The 16,425-nt window shown below is 51.4% G+C and overlaps 1 protein-coding gene across 4 annotated transcripts in view; it reads right to left on the bottom strand.

Moving 5' to 3' along the window:
- The window catches only part of SMIM13 (small integral membrane protein 13), a 93,743-nt gene that overhangs the window by 23,017 nt on the left and 54,301 nt on the right, over positions 1-16,425 (bottom strand). Inside the window, exon 1 of one of the 4 annotated variants that reach the window (XM_085890734.1) lies at positions 9,285-10,671. The exons of the other annotated variants lie outside the window; for them this stretch is intronic. The gene's annotated coding sequence lies outside the window, so the exon portion shown is untranslated. Of the gene's footprint in view, positions 1-9,284; positions 10,672-16,425 lie in introns of those variants that run through there. 4 annotated transcript variants of the gene reach the window in all.

The raw sequence follows: 16,425 nt of genomic DNA, 5'->3' as shown, positions 1-16,425 counted from the left end.
TATATATATAGTTATTTATATATATATATATATATATATATATATATATATATTATTGTTGTGGTTACCAGATTCGCAAACCACCATTCAGGTCCCTTAGGTGAGGTATCTCGGTAAGTACATGTGTAGTTAGGTCCAAACCCGTTGTCTAGTGGGAATACATGTCATTTATGCGAGCTGCGACTCTTCAGGATAGCCGTTTTTCTTTCACTATCTTTATTTTGGACCAACCGCCATGATCACAACCACAACATCAACCACCGACCACAACCACCGCTTCACCACAACCGCCACGACCTTCACGTCACACCTCGCAACCGTAGCATCGCCACCGTTCTTGCCCCGCTGTGGGTACCGGTGTTGGATTCGTGCAGAGCGCGCGTCGAACAGCGTGTGCAAAATCACGGATTTTGTGCTTCAAAAACGGATCAAAAACGACACACGCCCACTTTTTGCCGTCCAATCGGTGAGCGAGGGGCGGGTGGCCCCGCCCCAGGGCGATCGATATATGCAAATTTGTGGATCAAAAAGCCTTCACGCCCACTTTTTCTCGGGCCAATGGGGAGCGAGGTGAAAGGTCAAAGGGAGGGGGTCAAAGGCGAAGTTACGGGGGGATAAAAGGACGGTGTTCGTCAGTCAGAAAAAGGAGAACGAGAACGAGAAAGGAGAACGAGAACGAGAAGGAGTCGGAACGGAGGGGACGAGTGTGGAAGTCTGGAGCCCGAAGCCTGCAGTGGCTGGAGAAGCTGAAGAGAGTCGGACGAGGGGGTGCTCGCGTCGGTGCCAGGAGCTGCACGCCCGAGGGAGGCCGGCAGCGCGACCTGGCCGAGGTGGAGACGCACACCAGGGATAATAAAGATCCTCTATACCCCGAGCATCAGCAACCCCCTCCTGTTTCCCCCCCGCGCTGAGATAGTGCGACCAAGGGGGCCCCGTTCCCACCCCCTACCAGACACCGTCCACGAGGCCCGCGGGTTGCGGGGCCATCGCCGCTCCGCGTCTCATCACCAGACGGGTAGGCCCGACCCGGTCTCGGCCTCAGGCCTGCCTCATTCTTGAGGGTATTTCTTTTCCTTGGTTTTGGGTTTGTGTTGTCGGCGCCGTCTGTGAAGTAGAATTGTACAAGTGTTGCCGTGTGCTCGGTAGTCGGTATTAGCTCTGCATTGTTTTCGCTTTTATATTTGCTTTTTGTGTAAATGGAATTGTGTTTTCTTTTTTTTGTGTGCTTTTGGTGGAATTGTATTTGTGTGCTTCCCGTGTGCCGCGAATAAATGTGCTTTATTGTTGAACTGTTCTCCCGCTTCGCTTCGTCTTTTCCTCTATTGAATCCCCATCTTGCTTCACGTAAAGGGTTGGTAGTGGGCTGAATACGCCCGATAATTAATCGAACCGTCGAGGTCGACGATAACACCGCTCGGTTATTCTGATAGTACGGAATGGGTCGCTTAAGTGGCCCGTGTCCGAAGTCGACCTGCGGCGAGGTGCGATCGCCCGGTCTACCCTCCGCGTGGGTACTTAGGTAGGTCGACCCGGCGAGCAACCCTATCCCACGCGGGGGCTGATTGGCTCGATCGCGGTGAGACCGAAAGGTCCACCCGTGACTGGTTCCCGGCGTTAGTCCGAGAGGGTCACGACTGGATTGTCCGTCCGGTGGGCGACGTGCCGCGATTCGAGTTACGTGGCCGTCAGCACGCCGGCGGGCGCGAAAACCGCAACACTGGTGTCAGGTCGTGCGATACAAATTCATCGCCCTCCTCGCGGCACTGGTATCGGAGAACAGGAAAACGGGCTCTCCTGTCTCCGGCTAAATTCACGGGAATCGGTCCAGGGGTGAGAGAAGCGACCCCCGATTCCCTCCAAATTACGAGCTAGCGAAATTAACCCTTCACGAGAAGCAAGATGGCGTCTCAAGGCGAGCGGGTGCCGGGTGGATTAGGTATGTGTAATAGTAATGTAGAATCCATGGCTCAGGACGAGATCACCGTGCAAGAGAAACCCGTACCAGAAGGTTGGGAAAGGCATCGATGCCGTTCATCTGGTCGGTTTTTTTATTATAACTCCACCACTAAATGTAGTCAGTGGGAGTGGCCAGGGCAGGTGACAATGCGGCAGATTATGGAACTCGCGCAGAGCATAAAGGACAAACTGGATTACTGGAATGCCGGAATAGAAAAAATGAACGAAAAGTTGGATGCGAATACACAGCAAATGAGGGAAGAAACGAAAAAGCTGCGGGGTGAGACGCAGAACATGGGCCGATGCCTGCAGGCGGGCATGAAGGCCGTGACAACGGAAATAATAATAGTTGAGACAAGGGAGGTAAAGGGTGAAGAGTTGGCAGTGACGGTAGCCGGGAAGGGAACGATAGAGGAGAGACTGCACGGTGAGGACGGGGTAAGTGACGCGCACACACACACGGAGGTAGTGGAGGACAATGGGGTTGAGCTCGCGGAGCGTGTAGAGACCCAGTGCGAGCACCTGGATGGCCTCCTCCAGGAACGAGGGGAGGGAGTATGCCCCCTTGAGGCGAGTCACGACCAGGTGAGTTCGGTCGTGCTTTGCGAGGTCGAGGGGAGGAGTGCTGTGGACAGGTGCACTGAGAGCTTGGGGGGTATAGAGGCCCCGGAGACCCTTGTGGGGACACGAATCCCCAGTGTGGTTGTCCCTGTGTGTGTGGTGCAAGGTGTTCGTGCGGCACCGTGTGTGGAAGCGACCCCGTGTGTGAGTGGTGTGGTGGCGATGGTGCCGGAGTGCGTGCTTCCCAGCACGCCGTGTGTGGATGAGGCACCGTGTGTGAGAGAGGCCGTGTGTGTGGATGAAACGGCCAGTATGAATGAGGCACCACGTGTGAGTGGTGTGGTGGCGATGTTGCCGGAGTACGTGCTTCCCAGCACACCGTGTGTGGATGAGGCACGGAGTGTGAGTGAGGCACCGCGGGTGAGTGCCCCCGCGTGTATGAGTGAGGCACGGTGTGTGGATGAGGCACCGCGGGTGAGTGCCCCCGCGTGTGTGAGTAGTATGGTTTGTGTGAGTAGTGAGGCACGCGTGAGTGAACGGCCGTGTGCAAGGTCGCTGTGTGCAAGGGAGACCGTGTGTGTGAGAGAGCGGTATGAGAGGGAGATGTCGGTCGGCATGCGGGAGCACGCAGCCGCGTCTCCCCGTGTGAATGTGATGGAGTGGACTGTGTGCGTCGTAACACGCAGGTGTGCGTGGGTTGAATGGCGACGACGAAGGCGACATGAGAGGAGAGAAAGCCGAGTAGCGGCTGTAGCTATTTCGTGGACCGTGCCGGGTTCACCCAGCAGTGAGCACGCGGTTCGTGCTGTGCAACGCACGAGACCACCACGTGCTCGCTTGCGAGAGTGAAGTCCCGGTTCGGAAACGCACGCGGTGGATTTGCCGATCCCGCGGACGGACAAAGTTTAGGCAGGTAAACGGATTTGGACCGGACGGGTTCTCCACGCGATCGTGTGTGTTAAGCTCCAACGGGCAAAGCACATGTGTTCGCGTGGGGAACCCCTCGAGACGTGGGGCTTGTTTTTTTATGCGCACGGTGACGTCATGGCTGCACGTGGGGTTGGAATCCGGCAGGAGGGGTATCTCTGCCGGATGGTCCCGTCCAAGGAGGGACGAGGAACACGTGCAGCTGCATGACGTCACGGGCAGGTGCAAAGTGCGCGAGCTCTGAGTTGCCGCGCAGGTGCTGCGCATGGGAAAAAAAAAAGGCAAGCCTCACTTTCGGGTGTACAGGATTCCTGGGCAAGGGGTGAAAGACCCCCCTTACCCTGGGCACAGGATGGAAACTAGTTAGGGGGAAGGGTTAGCTTAGTTAGACCGACTCCATGGGGCAGGGGTAAGTCCTCATGGAGTCCGTGGAATGGATTAGTTAGAGGGATTGTAGCCAGATTTAGGATGGGAAAATGGGAAATAATTTTTGAGTTAGGAGACAGAGACAGACTTTGAGTGTGTAGAGTTGACGTAGTTTAGCTACGTAGTGTTAAAAGGAACGTGCTACTAGTTTAAGGGACGACGTGGGAGCACGAGCTAGTTAGGGGAGGTAGTTAGAAGGATGGCAGAGTTCAGCGGTGTGTGTGTTGGAGAGTTGTGAGGTGAGTACTTGGTGAGTGAGTGAGGCCAGCGGCTCTGTGTGTGTGGAGTGAATGGGGAATGCATGGTGCAATGAGTGATTGGGGGGAGGAGTGACTCCCGCCCAAGGGACCCCGGGGTCAGTGTAGAGTGAGTTAGCTGGGTTAGTCAAATTGAAAAATGGAGGTCGTTTTGCTGTTGGTGGGAAAGTAGGCTCGAGACCCATTTGGAGGGGTGCAGGAGCCCTGTTGACGGGCTTGGGAGCGTGGCTGCGAAAGGTGAGTATCGCTGAGTGGGTACCCCGGGCACCAGGCTAGTCGGCCGCGGTAGGCCAAGGGCCCATGGGGGGCCGGGATAGAGTAGTGGGCACGGGTGCGCCTGCTTGGTGTGGGGGCCCGGGGCGCCATTAGCCGCGTGGGCAGTGTTGTGGGCACGGGTGACCCTCGGAAAGGGGCCCGGGAGGCCGGCCTGCCACGTGTGCGTTTCAGGGAGGTGCCATGGGGGCACTCCCCGGTGTTAGGGAGCTGGTAGGCTCGGAGGCAGTGTAGTGCCCGGGGGTGCCATAGCGGGAGATTCGGCAGAGGGTCGTGCCTGCCAAAGGGAGCCACGTGTCCCAGCCAGGAGACCGTGTGAGGGCACGGAGAGAAAATTGGGGGGCGAGGCCCGAAATTGTGAGGACACCAACACAGGCGACGGGAATCTGGGTTTATAGAACCAATAGTTTAAGCGAGAGGCGCTTGTTGAAAGCCCCGGGGTAGTTTAACAGTTAAATGGTTAGGGTAGATTAGGAAGTGTACCCCTCCGCACCATCCATCCCCTCGCTGTCGTTGTGGGCCGCTGGACCCACTTGGTGTTAAGATCGCCGAACTCTGGGGAGGCCATTCTGAGACTTGAGTTGGGCCTCGACACAGGACGTTAGCTCTCCCTTGTTCCCCTCCGGGAAGGGAACGTAGGGGTTGGGAGTAGGCTAGGTGACAGAATAGGTTAGCCGAACAAGGACGATAAAGGGGGTTAGGGGACGATTTATAGTGGGGAAGTAAAAAAAGAAAAAAAAAAAAATTAAGGGGGCTAAATTGGTTTTTCACAAATTAAGGGAGTGGGTATGTACAGTGACAGGCAAAGGCGATAGGTTGGGAGGGAGACAGGTAGGTAGGTCCGAGCCCGCCTTCCAAGTAGCCAGCACCACCGCACTCCCTCCACCAACTTCCACTGAAGGCAAAAGCTGGCCAGCTTCATCTGCTGGCTGTGTTACTGCAAGGCCTGTGCCGGCCAGTTCATCTGCTGGCTGTTTTTCTTCGAGGCCTGTGCCGGCCTGGTTCTGCGGGCTGAGTTTGCCTGCAGCGGCCTTCTTCTGCGGGCTGTGTTTGCCTGCTGCCTTTGCCATGCCATGCCCACTGCCCCTGTTCACCAGCCCCGTTCAATTTTTGCTTTGCCCCCCCCCCCTGTTCATTTCCATGTGCGCCAGGATCCGCAAGGCAACAGTTTGCAAGCTGCAAGAACTGCCCTGTTGGCAGCTACAACACGGGCCTGCAGTGGCGGCCCGTGCACCGTGTTTGCATCCATCCATTCGTTGTGCTCATTGCGTGTGCCGCTTGAGCTGGCACGGAGACTACGTTTGTGCAGCCCATGCACCGTTGTGGTTCACTGCGTTCAGTTCAAAAGGGAAGGCCTTGGACTGCGTGTGAGCAGCCAGCCACGTTCCCTGTCACCTGCATTGTTTTGAGCCAGAGACTGCATGCGGGCAGCCTGGCTCCCTGCTAACTGCTTTTCTTTTGCAGAGTTCAGTGATCCTGGGCCATGGTTTAGTGTAAAATTTGTAAGTTAAGGTTAAGATGTACTGTACATATGAGTGCGCCCCCGGCATGTATGTCTTAGCGCCGGCAATTTTATTTAAGTCGTCCGTGTGAGTGAGTTTGTTTAGATAGTTACGCAGCCCTCAGGTTATTTATTTTGGGGACACGAATACCATGAATGTCGCACTCAGGGATCCGTAGGTAAAATGTACTAGGGGAAAACTACACATGATGGCACACGAAAATTTGACGACTCGGGACGAGTCTGTAAAAAGGGGAGGGGGTAGTGTTGTGGTTACCAGATTCGCAAACCACCATTCAGGTCCCTTAGGTGAGGTATCTCGGTCAGTACATGTGTAGTTAGGTCCAAACCCGTTGTCTAGTGGGAATACATGTCATTTATGCGAGCTGCGACTCTTCAGGATAGCCGTTTTTCTTTCACTATCTTTATTTTGGACCAACCGCCATGATCACAACCACAACATCAACCACCGACCACAACCACCGCTTCACCACAACCGCCACGACCTTCACGTCACACCTCGCAACCGTAGCATCGCCACCGTTCTTGCCCCGCTGTGGGTACCGGTGTTGGATTCGTGCAGAGCGCGCGTCGAACAGCGTGTACAAAATCACGGATTTTGTGCTTCAAAAACGGATCAAAAACGACACACGCCCACTTTTTGCCGTCCAATCGGTGAGCGAGGGGCGAATTGGCCCCGCCCCCAGGGCGATCTATATATGCAAATTTGTGGATCAAAAAGCCTTCACGCCCACTTTTTCTCGGGCCAATGGGGAGCGAGGTGAAAGGTCAAAGGGAGGGGGTCAAAGGCGAAGTTACGGGGGGATAAAAGGACGGTGTTCGTCAGTCAGAAAAAGGAGAACGAGAACGAGAAAGGAGAACGAGAACGAGAAGGAGTCGGAACGGAGGGGACGAGTGTGGAAGTCTGGAGCCCGAAGCCTGCAGTGGCTGGAGAAGCTGAAGAGAGTCGGACGAGGGGGTGCTCGCGTCGGTGCCAGGAGCTGCACGCCCGAGGGAGGCCGGCAGCGCGACCTGGCCGAGGTGGAGACGCACACCAGGGATAATAAAGATCCTCTATACCCCGAGCATCAGCAACCCCCTCCTGTTTCCCCCCGCGCTGAGATAGTGCGACCAAGGGGGCCCCGTTCCCACCCCCTACCAGACACCGTCCACGAGGCCCGCGGGTTGCGGGGCCATCGCCGCTCCGCGTCTCATCACCAGACGGGTAGGCCCGACCCGGTCTCGGCCTCAGGCCTGCCTCATTCTTGAGGGTATTTCTTTTCCTTGGTTTTGGGTATGTGTTGTCGGCGCAGTCTGTGAAGTAGAATTGTATAAGTGTTGCCGTGTGCTCGGTAGTCGGTATTAGCTCTGCATTGTTTTCGCTTTTATATTTGCTTTTTGTGTAAATGGAATTGTGTTTTCTTTTTTTGTGTGCTTTTGGTGGAATTGTATTTGTGTGCTTCCCGTGTGCCGCGAATAAATGTGCTTTATTGTTGAACTGTTCTCCCGCTTCGCTTCGTCTTTTCCTCTATTGAATCCCCATCTTGCTTCACGTAAAGGGTTGGTAGTGGGCTGAATACGCCCGATAATTAATCGAACCGTCGAGGTCGACGATAACACCGCTCGGTTATTCTGATAGTACGGAACGGGTCGCTTAAGTGGCCCGTGTCCGAAGTCGACCTGCGGCGAGGTGCGATCGCCCGGTCTACCCTCCGCGTGGGTACTTAGGTAGGTCGGGTCGGCGAGCAACCCTATCCCACGCGGGGGCTGATTGGCTCGATCGCGGTGAGACCGAAAGGTCCACCCGTGACTGGTTCCCGGCGTTAGTCCGAGAGGGTCACGACTGGATTGTCCGTCCGGTGGGCGACGTGCCGCGATTCGAGTTACGTGGCCGTCAGCACGCCGGCGGGCGCGAAATCCGCAACAATATATATATATATATATATATATATATATATATATATATATATATATATATATATATATATATATATATATATATATATATATATATATATATATATATATATATATATATATACATATACATATATATATATATATATATATATATATATATATATATATATATATATATAGCCTGGTGTTGGCGCAGTGGTTAGGGCAGCGGCTTGGGATCCAAGAGGTCCTGAGTTCAAGCCCCGTTGAGCCACTGAATTAATACACCAGGGGGTTGACTCAGCCTGTCATCCTTCCGAGGTCGGCGAAATGAGTACCAGTATACTGGGCCGGTGTATACCCCGGTTAAAATAGGTGTATCATATCCCTGTGTCGTAAGAGGCGACCAGGGTTGCGTCAGGAAGGGCATCCGGCGTAAAACATGTGCCAAATCACTATGCGGATCATACGGATGATCCGCTGTGGCGACCCCTAACGGGAGCAGCCGAAAGAAGAAGAAGAAGAAGAAGAAGAAATATATATATATATATATATATATATATATATATATATATATATATATATATATATATATATATATATATATATATATATATATATATATAAATATATATATATATATATATATATATATATATATATATATATATATATATATATATATATATATATATATATATATATATATATATATATATATATATATATATAGTTATAGTTATTTATATAAGCCTGGTGTTGGCGTAGTGTTTAGGGTAGCTGCTTGGGATCCAAGAGGTCCTGAGTTCAAGCCCCGTTGGCCGCTTGAATTAATACACACCAGGAAGTTGACTCAGCCTGTCGTCCTTCCGAGGTTGGCGAAGTGAGTACCAGTGTACTGGGTCCGGTGTATGCCCCGGTTATAATAGGTGTACCATATCCCTGTGTCATAAGAGACGACCAGGGTTGCGTCAGGAAGGGCATCCGGCGTAAAACCTGTGCCAAATCATTATGCGGATCATAACAGATGATCCGCTCTGGCGACCCCTAACGGGAGCAGCCGAAAGAAGAAGAAGATAGTTCAGATAGATAGATGAAGGACAAGTGAAGTAAGCGTTTTGAAATCAAGAGACGACATTGGAAAATGAAATGTGACTTGTGGTGCTGCCTTTCCATTTTATATGTAAACGGTTTGTAAAACAATTTGAGCGCCATTCGTATGCGACCACCTTCCAGGAACGTGCGTACATAATAAATAAACCGCGCTGACCCTCTTTAAGACGAACTTGATAGTTTTAATCAACATCAAAGATCTTTCACCAAAATCAAAGCGAAGGTAAAATTCGAAGGAATCCAAAGGGTTAAAACCAAGTACCTTTACATTTACAGTACCTGCGACGTGAGGTTCCACACACTATTACGTGTCGTTATATAAAAACAAAATGCTGCACCATAAAACACACTCGCACTGTCCCGCTCAATACCTCACGGGTAACGTTTGACCACACTGTGCAATGACTCAGATCGGGCTGTGCAGAGTTACACAGCATTCCTCAGCAGGACTCGCTTCTGCCGCTGATCCGGTCCTGATTCTCCTCGGCAGGACTCGCTTCTGCCGCTGATCCGGTCCTGATTCTCCTCGGCAGGACTCGCTTCCGCCGCTGATCCGGTCCAGATTCTCCTCAGCAGGACTCGCTTCTGCCGCTGATCCGGCCCTGATTCTCCTCAGCAGGACTCGCTTCCACCGCTGATCCGGTCCTGATTCTCCTCAGCAGAACTCGCCTCTACCGCTGATCCGGTCCAGATTCTCCTCAGCAGGACTCGCTTCTGCCGCTGATCCGGTCCCGATTCTCCTCAGCAGGACTCGCTTCCACCGCTGATCCGGTCCTGATTCTCCTCAGCAGAACTCGCCTCTACCGCTGATCCGGTCCAGATTCTCCTCAGCAGGACTCGCTTCTGCCGCTGATCCAGTCCAGATTCTCCTCAGCAGAACTCGGTTCCGCAGCTGATCCGGTCCTGATTCTCCTCAGCAGGACTCGGTTCCGCAGCTGATCCGGTCCTGATTCTCCTCAGCAGGACTCGGTTCTGCAGCTGATCCGGTCCTGATTCTCCTCAGCAGGACTCGGTTCCGCAGCTGATCCGGTCCTGATTCTCCTCAGCAGGACTCGCTTCTGCCGCTGATCCGGTCCAGATTCTCCTCAGCAGGACTCGGTTCCGCCGCTGATCCGGTCTTGATTCTCCTCAGCAGGACTCGCTTCCGCCGCTGATCCGGTCCTGATTCTCCTCAGCAGGACTCGCTTCCGCCGCTGATCCGGTCCTGATTCTCCTCAGCAGGACTCACTTCCGCCGCTGATCCGGTCCTGATTCTCCTCAGCAGGACTCACTTCCGCCGCTGATCCAGTCCAGATTCTCCTCAGAAAGACTCGTTTCCGCCGCTGATCCGGTCCCGATTCTCCTCAGAAAGACTCGTTTCTGCCGCTGATCCGGTCCCGATTCTCCTCAGAAAGACTCGTTTCTGCCGCTGATCCGGTCCCGATTCTCCTCAGAAAGACTCGTTTCTGCCGCTGATCCGGTCCCGATTCTCCTCAGAAAGACTCGTTTCTGCCGCTGATCCGGTCCCGATTCTCCTCAGAAAGACTCGTTTCTGCCGCTGATCCGGTCCCGATTCTCCTCAGAAAGACTCGTTTCTGCCGCTGATCCGGTCCCGATTCTCCTCAGAAAGACTCGCTTCTGCCGCTGATCCGGTCCCGATTCTCCTCAGAAAGACTCGTTTCTGCCGCTGATCCGGTCCCGATTCTCCTCAGAAAGACTCGCTTCTGCCGCTGATCCAGTCCAGATTCTCCTCAGCACAAGTGATACATGAATAAATAAATAAATAAATACATAAATAAATATATACAGCCAACAGCGGGAAAACCAAAACCAGCTTCATTCTTCCCTTTCTTGTCGTCGTTTAAAAGAATATTTCACGTTTCACCTGCAAAACCTCATTCTTCTCTCTTTGGAATATTTTCGGTTTTCTTCAACCGTCGGGAACACAGCCAGGTTCGGAGAGAAGCTGAAACGACGTAATACACCCTCAGTAAGTGCAACATTTTCAACGATTTTCATGCTTTCACGAACATCGAAATTATGAAATAATCGCTCTTAAAAAAAAAGAAAAAACATATCGACTTGTACAGACCAATCAAATTGATGAAAATTATATTTAAATATAAAACTGAAATAATAAATAATAATATTAATGGAAGCCAATATCGTGACGGTCACTTTTTCAGGCCCGAATCGGACGGCGGTGGCGAGTGAAGCGAACCGGCCGCCATCTTGCTCGGCCCAAAACACCACAAGAATCACCGTGAAGAAAACAAGGTTCCCTCCTCACTCGTCGCTCGTCGCTCTGACTGGTTAATTAACCTTTTCTGACCCTTTTCGGTGAAAACGAAGTTCGGCAAAACGTATAATGTTCATTAATTATTTCATCATGACGTCACTGCACATTGCGCAAGAAATATCACCTCACGAGCGAAACCTGACCGTACGTACTGCACGTCGAATCCCTTCCCTCATGGACGCTCAACCGAAGAACTCGAATTTCGAACGTCCCTGACTGTGCGCTCGACGACAAAGGGTTAATAACTGAACGGAGCTCCAACGTGCACGTCGTTCATGTTCTTATTTACTATTTACGTACATACATTTCTCTGTGCACGCTGAGCGTCTTCGCCGAGTTATATAATTATGATTATTTATTTATCTGCAGTGGAAGAGTTAATCTTTTGTCTTTGTGGTTGATAATGTTTTATTGGAGTGAATTGGATTTTCGGCTGTCATGCAGTTACTTTGGAAAAGTTATGAAAGTTAATTTCAACTAGTCATAACTAATTTGGATGAAGAGCACGCGAATTGTAAATATGCATGGAGTAGTATAGTAGGAACTAGTTAATTACTCGAGTTTAGTAAATGTGCCAGGCTCTGAACATATCTACATTATACCAATAAATGGCTGTGTGTGTGTGTGTGTGTTATATATATATATATATATATATATATATATATATATATATATATATATATATATATATATATATATATATATATATATATATATATATATATATATATATATATATATATATATATATATATATATATATATATATATATATATATATATATATATATATATATATATATATATATATATATATATATATATATATATATATATTGTTGAGGTTGAGGAAATTTGCAAACCACCATTCAGGTCCCGTAGGTGAGATATCTCTGTAAGTACATGTGTAGTTAGCCCCAAACCCGTTGTTTAGAGGGAATAAATGTGATTCATTCGGGCTGCAACCCTTTAAGATAGCCGTTTTTCTGTTCTATCTTTATTTTGAACCAACCACGTCTCAACCGCCATCACACAACAACCACCAACCGCAACGCTGCTTCACAACAACAACGCCAACAGCCATGAGCTTTACCTTCACAGCACACCATCCCGCAACCATCGCATTACCGCCATTCCAAACGTCGCCATGGCCATGGACCAGCACTTTAAACCCTCCACCACCTTCGCCTCTCCTTCTGCGGCCATTCCCGCACCTCTTGTGGGCATCGAGCGTCAGGCTGTCCTGGCCTCGTGCGGGATGCGCGCCGAGCCGCGGGTGCAAATAGTGACTTTTCCGAGGAAAAGTTGGATCAGGAATGATACACGCCCACTTCTGATCCGTCCTATCAGCAAGCGCGAGGCGATTTGGCCCCACCTCCAGGCGCGTCGGAATAGAATCGATATATGCAAATTCGAGGATCAGGGGAGGTTCACGCCCACTTTTCCTCCGTCCAATGGGCGAGCGTGGCTCCGCCCCCGAGCTCATCCTGATCCGGAAATTTGCATATGGGTTCTCCTGCCATACTATAAAGCGCCGAGCACGGGGCGAATTCAGTCAGATTTGGGCTCGGGCGAGTTGGAGAAGTGTGGCAGCGGGAGAGTTTTTCGGTCAAGGGAGTTGGAGAAGAGTCAAGGCGAGTCGGAGAAGTGTGGCAGCGGCAGAGTGGCAGCAGCAGTCAAGTCGGGTCTGGAGGAGAGTCAGTCTGTCGGAGGTCGGAGTCTGTCGGGGTTCGGAGTCTGTCGGGGAGCTGCAGAGAGGGGAAGCCGGGAGCGCGGTCGAGGTCGCAGTGGAATCGCTCGTCGCGGGACCCAAGCAAGCCAGCTATCCTCTTTCCCCAGAGCATCAACAATTCACCCCTTCCCCCCCCCCCCGCGCTGAGATAGTGCGAAAAGGGGGCCCCGTTCCCACCCCACTCCAAGCAGTGCCAACGAAACCCGCGAAGGAGCGCGGAGTCGGGGCACCGCCGCCACATTTGTGGCTCATCACAAGACGGGTAGGCTCCACCCGGTCTCGCGGCCCACAGGCCCGTCTGTCCCCTTGTCGTCGAGGGTGGCCCTTTTCTTTTGCTTTTGAGTGTATGTGTTGTTGGCGCCGTCTGTAAAGTAAAACTGTGTAAGTGTTGCCGTGTGCTCGCGTAGTCGGTAGTATCTCTGCATTGTTGTGCTTCTTTTGTTGCAATTGCTTTTGGTGCATAATTGTTGTAATTGTATATGTGTGCTTTCCGTGTGCCGCGGAATAAATGTGCCTTATGTTGAACTGTTTTTCCCGTTTCGCTTAGTCTTTTCTTTAATTGAATCTCCATCTTACTTCACGTAAAGGGTTGGTAGTGGGCTAAATACGCCCGATAATTAATCGGAACCGTAGAGGTTGACGATAACACCGCTCGGTTATCCCGATAGTACGGAACGGGTCGCTTAAAGTGGCCCGTGTCTGGAGTTGACCTGCGGCGAGGTGCGATCGCCCGGTCCACCCTCTGTGTGGGTACTTAGGTAGGTCGAATTTGGTGAACAACCCTATCCCACGCGGGGGGCCGATTGGCACGATCGTGGTGAGGCCGAAAGGCCCACCCGTGACTAGTTCCCGGCGTTAGTCCGAGAGGGTCACGACTGGATTGTCCGTCCGGTGGGCGACGTGCCGCGATTCGAGTTACGTGGCCGTTCGCACGCCGGCGGGCGCGAATTCGCAACACTATATACACGAGTTGTAATGATGTGATAATGTTGCAGACCGGGTATCGGATGCGAGCACGACTGCTAGGACTCGGCGGAGCAGTAGAGTCGGCTCCACCGAACACCCGGAATCTAGATCGTCACCCTCGGACAACTCCGAGGGTACGGGTCCCTTACAGGACCGTGAATCGTCAATAAATCAACCACGTGGGTACAGGGTTATTTGCCAAACTTCAAAATACCAAGAGGCCCACGTGGCGAAACACCAAGTATTCACACCCTCGACGGAGCTCAAACGGAACGAGTCGTTTCCGTGCTCGACCCATGCGTAACCCGAGCGGATGGTTCCCGAGGTCCTGTCGGTCCAAGTGCACACAACTACGGCAACAACAGCCTTCTTTAATTCCCCAACACGCACCGTGTTAAACCAATGAGGAAAACACAGAAACGAGCTGATACATTTAACAGGGGATTTATTTACAATAGGGAAAGGGGAGACAGAGCAGAATTAACACCGAATATCGTCATGCAATGTACAAAGAGCAAGCACTAAACAATTTCTACTTTCAGATGGGCCCACAAATACACACACACACACACACACACACACACACACACACACACACACACACACACACACACACACACACACACACACACACACACACACACACACACACACACACACACACAATAAATGGTGGCCACAGCCTTTATTGAGGCCTCCAGCTCAGAGGGAAAGACGAGCTGAAGACCAGAGCCTGCACTCGGACCTGTCCACCTCGAGCGGGTACGTTGAGCTGGCGGGGTGGCGGGACTCGGACCTGTAGCAGCCCAGACGTCCACACGACCGGGCTCCCGGCGAACGGAGGCCAGCAGGGCGAAAATTGGCAAGGCGAAGACTGGCTTTCAAAAGAAAAAAAAAACACCCTTCAAAAGAAGAAAACCACCACTCCAAAAGAAAAACCACCACACCAGCGAAAAACAGAGCCTGACCTTTTATCCTCCCCCCTCCGTCCGCCGAACCTCGGTGTCATGGTCTATGTCTTTCCTCATTGGCTCATTTTGGCACGCAGAATCGCTCTTCACCTTCCCCAATGTCCAAAACGAGGGGCAAGTTAGTGGATTGGCCCGGGGGCGTGGTGACGTCACGCGGACCGCCTTTCTCACCATGGCGGGGTCTGATTGGCTGAGCAGCGGCCACCTCACTCGCAGCACGCTGATTGGTTGAGGGCCGCCGCGAGGCTCCTCCTTGAACTCTGCCCATCACGAGCACCATGGCGTCGGCCAGAGCGAGGTGAAGGTGAGGGTGATGCTGGTGTTGTAGTTGAAGATTTATGGATGTAATTCAAATCCGAACTATCAAAATAACTCCGCAGCGCATGAACATCCAATTCCCACTAGAATAGGGACGGAACCCTAACTAGAAATACACACTTACCGATACAACTGAGCTATAGGGGATGGCTGTCTGTCTGTCTGTGTGCACAAGGCTTCCAAATTCGTAAAAATAATACATTAAATCCTCTAGAGTCCTGTTCTTTATTGTGCGGCCCGCGAGCCACTGGTGGCCCAAAGTGCGGCCCGCGACATGTGGAAAACACCCCATCATAATCCGCCATAAATGCAATCAAATTGACCCAGGATCCAGCGTTGTGGTTCACACAAGTGGAGGCAACCTTCAGAAACCGTGGAATGACAGCGCAACAAACTATGTTCGATCACGTTCTACAGGCTTTGCCACCACAGGTTGTGATTGTGATGCACGGAAGTGACGTAATCCGACAACCCCCAAGTGATAAATACGACGTCCTCAAAGCTACCCTCATATCCCGGTTCTCCGACAGCGAATCGCAACGTTTTGAACAAGTGATACACCACCTCGAGTTGGGTGACTCCAAGCTGTCTCATTTGCTTCACCAGATCCAACAAATATTAGGCTACGAATACGCTGATAATCCTCGGTTTATACGTCACATGTTTCTCTAAATTATCGCACCAAGCACATTGTGTGTTAGCAGCTCACGCCAACTTGGAACTGACAACTTGCTGCAACGGCCGATGCGGTTCTGGAAGCCAACATGGCTATGTCGGCAGGTCGACTCTGCATCTTCAGTTGACTGACCACATGCAACGGTTGCACAGCAATTTTTTTGTCCTCCAACAAATGACGACACCTGTAACAGAATGTATATAGTGTTCCTTATGTGGGCTAATAAATGAAGCGTCACTTCCGCTTGAGCCAGAGACGTGTGTGTGATCGATGCTGTTACAATTGTTATATGCTATTGAGCGATCCAGCAAACAACGATACCTCGTCGATAGCAGAGCGAAGTATCTGTGGTACCTGCTACACCTGGTGACCATTGTTACGGTCTCCCAGGACCACCTCCAGTCACACTTAATGGCAGCCCTATCGCCACATTTGGAAGATGACAACTTACCCTCGACATTGGGTTACATTGGCACTTTACCTTTATGTTCGTCATTGTACAAATACAACAACGAATCAGTGGCACTGACTTCCTCTGCGAGTTTGCACTCCTTGTCAACCTAAAGAACAA

The sequence above is a fragment of the Eptatretus burgeri genome, chromosome 8, assembly GCF_056783735.1.
Source record: "Eptatretus burgeri isolate ZD-2024b chromosome 8, Ebu_testis_v1, whole genome shotgun sequence".
NCBI classification, from domain to species: domain Eukaryota; kingdom Metazoa; phylum Chordata; class Myxini; order Myxiniformes; family Myxinidae; genus Eptatretus; species Eptatretus burgeri.
Note: the sequence above shows the minus strand (reverse complement) of the source record. Positions and strands in the feature narration are given on the sequence as shown.